Source organism: Dendroctonus ponderosae, unplaced genomic scaffold (genome assembly GCF_020466585.1).
Source record: "Dendroctonus ponderosae isolate FM_Combo_2020 unplaced genomic scaffold, Dpon_F_20191213v2 Dpon_F_20191213_1, whole genome shotgun sequence".
Classification (NCBI taxonomy): domain Eukaryota; kingdom Metazoa; phylum Arthropoda; class Insecta; order Coleoptera; family Curculionidae; genus Dendroctonus; species Dendroctonus ponderosae.
In genome coordinates this window covers 11,175,537-11,182,957 of record NW_026017110.1, presented here as the reverse complement: position 1 = coordinate 11,182,957, position 7,421 = coordinate 11,175,537, and the positions used below count along the sequence as shown (strand labels likewise).

Sequence of the window (7,421 nt, the reverse complement as noted above, 5' to 3'; positions counted from 1 at the left end):
ATGCATATAATTGCATATTTGGAATAAAAATTATGCATATATATGCGCATATTTTGATTGAATTTAACTGCATATATTCCGCGCTTTAGTGATAAGTAAGGTTTTTTTGACCTGTAATTCCGTTGACGCAGTTTTAGGCTTGTTACCTAATGATGGTTATATATTATATATAACCTAAACGCGTCGTGTATGTTAAATACGTTTATAGTGGACTCTAAGCGACTCTTCATTCACCCATTATGTTTTCAAGCCACTACCTCGGATCGAAACAAAATCTAACAGGCTAAGTTTATGCGAAAAAGCAAACATCATTTACCGACACCAACGTACTGTCTCAAGAAGTCTAACTTGAATGTCCTCAATTATGCAAAGTGAGAAGTTCGTTACATGGCTTTGCTGGTATGTTTATTTAAAGAGTTAGTGGCCGGAACGAAGCGAGGTCAAGAAGATGACCCCTTACCTACTAATCTACAAAACTGTATACTCTAGGGTTACTCTATGGTTTCGCATAAAGAGAGGTGACTCGTAATTGTAACATTCTGACCTACTGTGTGCCACTGAAATCAGCTTTATTTTTAAATTGCAACTTTATTTTTTCATATAGTTCAAGGTAAAGCTGCTTCGTTATTTATGTTTTATTTTTACAAGACACTTAAAATTATTAACATAAATTTGATTTGCTTGAGTTAACAAACCTAAAACGGACATCCCAGTGTTGTAATTAAGTGTTAATGACGTTATTCGGCAGACGTTACCTGTGATACGGTAGATATCCTAATGAAAGTGAAAATCTTCAAAAATTCGCTTACAATTTGCCATTAACAAATTGTAATGGCAGCTGTATCTAGTTCATTAATAAAGTATCTGGGTCATTACTAAAGTCAATTGATGTTAAGAATTTGTATTTTCATGTAAAGGGCCATATCACATTAATCTAGATTAGTGGCGATTTTCACGAATTTTCAACTATATCTGCTGCTACCCTCTGCAATTATTTACATTTATGTTTTTTTTTCAGGTAAGTTTCTTCTTCTGCTATTCATAGTAGTCTCTACACTGCCATTGTGATAATGCGCTATAAGGTCACTAATATGCAAGTGAGTAAAAATGTAATTTTAAATACTTGACCCTAGTCATTCCCTAGAATGGGACTGACTGGAATTATTTTTGCTGTAGACATTGTGAATTCAAGATCAACGAACACATAAACGATAAATAAGCTTTTTATAGAAAATTTATCAAATTCGTGATTAGAATAAAATAAAGCACTTGGGTTGTTAACCAAATAACAGGTGATAGAAATGAAACTTTATTGTTGAATTTAAATATTTACTTTAGAAGAATTTATTAGTCGATTCAAGTGACTTTGCCTTCTCCAAAGTGACGCAGAATATTTTAGATGTTAACTTCGTGCTATTCTATACAATGTACGTTTTTATATCCTGATATACATACATATAAGGAAATGCAGATACAAATTTGGATGACAATTGTAACTGCTTAACGAAAAGTATATCCTTATGTTATGAATAGTAATTTTAGTAAGACCCCATGTCCCAAAGAAATGTGAATAGTTCTGTATAAATAAAACTTTAATATTTCCAGAAAATGAAATGTTTTCTAGCTCTACTTGAAATCTTGTTTTTTTGTTCAATTTGATAATTTCAAATAGAATTTAACTACATATATAGATAATAAAAGTGTAAATCACGTACTTAAGTCCACAACAAATCTAATCGATAATCATCCCGTGGCACAGTGACGGTTAATTTCCTTCATGCCATTGTAAGGTTTCTTTGTGGTGAAGTCAATGCACCATCCGAGTCCATCATCAATAACAACTAGCGTCTAGAGAAAAAAAACCTTTCGGTGCTGAATTTTGCGTGGGTAACTGGATATTATAATGATAAAGTCGTGAAGGAGCTTATTACGGGAGTGTTGCTTGATACCATTAGCTAATTATTTGTACATATGCCTTTATGGAATATGTTACTTTAACTCTATGTAATTCATGGGTCCAAACGCAAGGGTAATATGTAATTAAATGAAAATTGGTATATACAGATACTGTTTCACGGGAACTCTGCAAGTGGTAGAAACTCTGGAGCGATGTATTACTCCAATGGAATTTTCAAATCGACAGTGTGCATCTCTCTACATCTGTGGTACTAAATGTTGTTTTGTGCTAATCGCAGGTCTGTTGCACCAAAGTGAGCATACTTTGGTTTCTTAATTGGTATTCACCTGGAATAATTTTATTTTATATAATCTTTGATTACTTTAGTGTTTTTCTAACCATTTTTGTTAGGTAACAAAACTTTGTAAAAAACAGAATTTTCTCACGTCTTTTAGATTCAATCACATATTGATAAAGAGTGCTCTTATTACACAATAAAAAACACAATTTTTATCAAAAAGAAATATAAATAATACATAAAAGAGCACTCGTCCTCAATCTGTAACATGAGGAAATTCTGCCTTTTAGAAGGCAAAAATTTTGATGCGGAACATCCAACAAAAAAATTTAGTGTTTTTTACTCATTTGAACTGAAACAGTGTGAAGATTATTTAAAAAATATATTTTGCCTGTCCTTGCAATGCTTGCGCATGCAGTTTGGTTATTTCGCTAACCTGAAAAAATTCTGATTGCATTATTGAATCAAACCTTTGAACGAAAATATAAGTTTAGATTTTATTTTGTTATAACGACACTTTAGTTTTTTAAAAGCGTCAACTCCATTCTGTAAATTAAAAGTACATTTTCAGGAGGGTTCAGAATTAACCGTTAGTTATTAACGGTCACAAGAACATTAAAAGTGGCTATTATATATATTAAGTGGCTTAAATAGTTTCACATTTCAACTCTAAGCTGATGTACTTTGAAAGCTTCAATTGCTTATCTGAGATATTGGAAGTAGGCCAAAATAAGATATTAAATTCTGAATTTCACGAAAGCATGAGAAGGCTAGACTTGTTTACCAAACAGTTAAAGTTTAGATGAAAATTAGATTAAGTTCGTAATTTTTTTTTTAAAGATTGGCATACGATGGATTGCGGTAGACCATACCATTGCAGTGTGACCAGATGCAAAACTTGTTCTGTACTAAGAACTAATAAACCTATTCTCGTAATTTTTAGATACATTTTTTTTCTCAACCTCGAATCCTGTAAACAAAAAAGTGTCTTCGCTGCTTGTAGGAAAAGTCTCATGCTCTGTCATGTTTTAAACCGCCTTAATTTAATACTTCAACAAAAAACAGATTGTTTTGTGTATTCCTTGGCTAACAAAGTTGGACTAGAAAATTGCAATTGTGTCTGCAGCTTGACCTAGTTAGATCTTTGAAGCATCATAAGGTCAAAATTTGTCAAGTAAATTGTTAACTCATACGAAAACAGACGCATAACCTGATATAGACAGAATATAATTTTATATCCGAATAAATAAAGCAAATCAACCATCACCCATGGAAAATAATTCAAGGGTTTTCTTTATTTCGATATTCTGAAAACCTATCAAACATTGGAAGTTAATTCCTCATTAACATATGCATTTTCAGTGGACGTCGAAGCTCAACAGAATCGAAATGCAATAAATATTTATATAACTGAATATTTTTACATATGTGCTCATAAAAAGATAGCACATGGCTTTGTAATATCATATTTAGCCAGGAAACAGAACAGAGAAGTAATTGACAGGCTTGTTTATTTTACTTAATACAAAAATAGACACTCAGTTAAGATCATTTTGCCGAAAAAACGGTCGAAGAGGAAGTTTATTAAACTTGAAAAAACTTTGGGAAATATTTTATCGAAAATAAGCTTTTATGGGATGCTGAAGGAAATAATTTAACAGCAGCTTAATCGGATCATTCTTTAAACAATGTAATTTATAAAAATAGAAGTAGGTATACGAATAAGGTCGTCATATGTACAAGCATTACATTTTAAAATTTTTAAAAACTTAAAAATTTTAAAATTAAAAAAAATATTTTTAACTTATTTTTATATTTCACATTGACATTTGAGTTGAAGAGCCTTTCATTTGTTTTCATTCCTACATTTGTGCATCTAATTTTCAGTTTTTAATCAAAATACTCCTGTTCTGCTCTCACATGCCAGAATAATTGAAAATATTTAGGTTTCGCTCACATTATGGTTAAACATCGTGTTATTCAGCGAAGCCTTATACTGAAAAAGGTCAATTCAATGCTTTGTTCGCTTTTCCTCTAAATGTGTTTGCTTGCGGTAAAAGAAGACATGCTATTATGAAATGGCGACATTTGTAAAATTGCATACAGACATACGTGGACCATCTGCCATAAAAGATACCCAGGTTTTGTTTGCGGATCAGGTTTACCAGCATCTGCCTCATTTCACATCATACTGTTTGCTTTGCAAAAAATAATCCTTCTCATTGATTGTTTAACTGCAATGTGATTCGCATGTATCGTATACTAAAGCGCTTATTTTCTCGACATGGTAAAATCGGAAACGTTTAAGAAATGCATTAATTAGTAATTGTTATGACCGTAATTTGTATTAAGATCCCGTATCATTCAACGTGGACTGAAGTTAACAAATTGTAGTTCTGATATCCTTAATATTATTAATGATGTTAACTTAGCTTGGCGGTTGTTACTCATGGAACGCAGATGTTAATATGTAATACTTATCGATTAATTTTTAAATATTCCGCAGTATTCACTCAGTCTGAAACTATTTTATAATTTCATATACTTAAGTATTTACATTTTAAAACATTCAGAATTTTAATATGTTCATTAACTGCGCGCCCCGCCCCATATATGTTAGGTGTAGGCATAGCCAACATTTTTTTAATGAAATAATTTTCAGCTCTTCTTATAAAAGCTATTTGGAATAGGGATATACACGAGCCTAGTGTTTTCAGTGTACAAATTAAAATGAAATGATCAACTCCTACTAGGTATTATGATATTTTGTGCACTGTAGGACTTTGTTTAAGCGAACATTTCCCGTTAACGTAAACGGTATTTGCCTGTTTTCATTCTATAACACCAATCTTACAATTCTCATTGTTCGAAGCTGTACAGGGTTGACCAATGAAAACTACTTTAACAAATTTGTGTAAAATTGAACCAAAATTTTAGTGTTCTGTGTTTTTAATCTTGACTTTAACAATTTTCTGGGCACCAATAAACCTTTCAAGTGTTTATAAAAATGTTGCTGTGATAGATACAAAGTATGTTGGGTCGACAGTAATCGTGATTTAGGTCTAAAATTTTACACAAGTTATAACAATTTAACAAACACCAATTCGGCGATCTGTGGTAGGTACTGGCCATGGTTTTGCAGAAAATAAGACCTTCTTTTATAAGGTACTGTAAGGTTTTTGAGAGAGCAATCAGTTCGTTTGGATTAAAAAGTGGTGTTAACAAAATAATTCATTACATTAATTACTATTCGAATATAATCTGCCACTATCTCATTTATAGTGATAATGTTTTAGATGGGTATTTTTCAATATCAACAAATGTTGATTGGTTTGTCGATGCTTTTCTTGGTGGAAGAGCACTTACCACTATTTCATTGTTTTAAATGTGCTCAACACAATTAAATTTTCGTATAATTTCAAGATGGTTGAAAGAACAATTGTAATTTATTGAATGGAACTAAACTGGAAACGAAAACGTTCTAAAGTTTTAATTAAACTATATCATCAACGGGACATGTCAAAATATATTTTTTTTCTGGTAACTCTTTTAATTTTGCTGGTTATTTACCTCGGCAGTACGCTATTTAATGTCAAATCTGCACACATATTCAATTGACAATTTGTATATAAAGTTTGTATGTAAATATCAATGTTACTTTATCTCACACTATTTTTCATATGGAGATTAAACTTCTATGAAAAACATCTATAAATGAGAAAATTGATTACGTGCTCTACATACATAGAAAAAATCAAGGCAAATTCGAAAAATGACCATCAACTGCAATCTGCAATGCAAAAATTTATATTTTCCAAAAATAACAACTGCGACGTTATTGCTTTGCTGAAATTTGCCATTTTATGTTTTCATTCCAAAATATTTTCTATTGTCCCCTGAATCTTGTTTTCTGGCGTAGCTTGTAAGTAAGCGTAGCAAGTAATGGCCCACCCCAAAAAATAAATTTGCTGTACTTGCTAGGTATCCACCAAGATCTGTTTAGTGAAGTAGCATAAAAACGGAAAGTTTTTCTATTTGCACTTTTGGTTAAATAGTTATGCTTGCATGCATTTATACTTGACTATTAGCAATGTTGATTAATGAAGACTTGTTCAGCTGATTGTTTTACTCGTTTTCTTGCTCGAAAGTACAGCTTCTTGAAGTCCCCAGGGAACGATTAGTATCAAAACTGGGTAACAAATGTAAATATTTTACAATCCTCCTTACTTATTTTTTATGTTCGTATATTAATTACATTTTGTTAATATAGATGGTATATTAAGTTTTGTGGTTTGTGAATGGTTTTTTGAAGTTTTGAAGCGTCCAGTCATCTGCAACTTAGAAGATATAATTTTAAGAATGTGAATTGTTGCATACTTTTTGGTCTAAAAATCGTTGAAAAAATCCTTGTATATTTTTAAACCCAAATCGGGTCATAATGTGTTATGATCCGTTCTTTCATATTACTTAAGTCTTTGAGTAACTGGAAAACTTTTACACCCCGCACGTTCGTCAAGTAACAAAACATGAACATAATAAATTAAGTTTTTTAAATCAGCAACGCCTGAAGTAGGTGCATTGAGTGAAAACCTGAATCAATTTTTATTTTGTAAGAACATAAAACAATGCAAAATACAAGTTAAGAAGTAGCTTTCATATGATTTGCATCAATCAGTTTAATGATATTTAGTGTAATTGAGGAAACTCTTAATAGAATGAATTTTAGATGTCATGATTGTGTAATTAGACTTCAGCGGGTTATAAAAGGTTTTGTGACTTTAAAACTTGTGAAGGAGAAGTCGAAGACAGGAAAGCGGCATAATTTACTGTAGTGAAAACTATGTTACTCTGCACATAGTTTTCTGAACATAATTAAAGGTTAATCAAAGTAAAAAAATAGTTGCAAACTTAAAAAAAAAACATAAAGCAGAAATTAGCATGAAATCCAAAAAAAATAGGTCTAAGGATTCTGGCGATTAACAACTTTCGGCTTCTTTCGACAACTAAAGAAATAATTAATTAACCATTTTGCATAATATCTGCAAAATATGTGACTCAAGAAGCAGTTAGGCGTAAATAATTATTCGGCCTAATAGATAATCGCTGCATATGCAACAATACTATTAGGATGAATATACAGGGTGATTCAAAATTGGCGTCATTCCTCTGGAGGTGTTGTCTGGCGCTGTTATAGGAGTACAGAAAAAATAGTAAAAGAAATTAATT

General features: G+C 31.4%; 1 protein-coding gene across 1 annotated transcript in view; it reads left to right on the top strand.

The window, feature by feature from the left end:
- LOC109536066 (signal-induced proliferation-associated 1-like protein 1) overlaps positions 1–7,421 on the top strand; it is a gene marked incomplete in the record, with an annotated part of 80,668 nt that overhangs the window by 21,178 nt on the left and 52,069 nt on the right.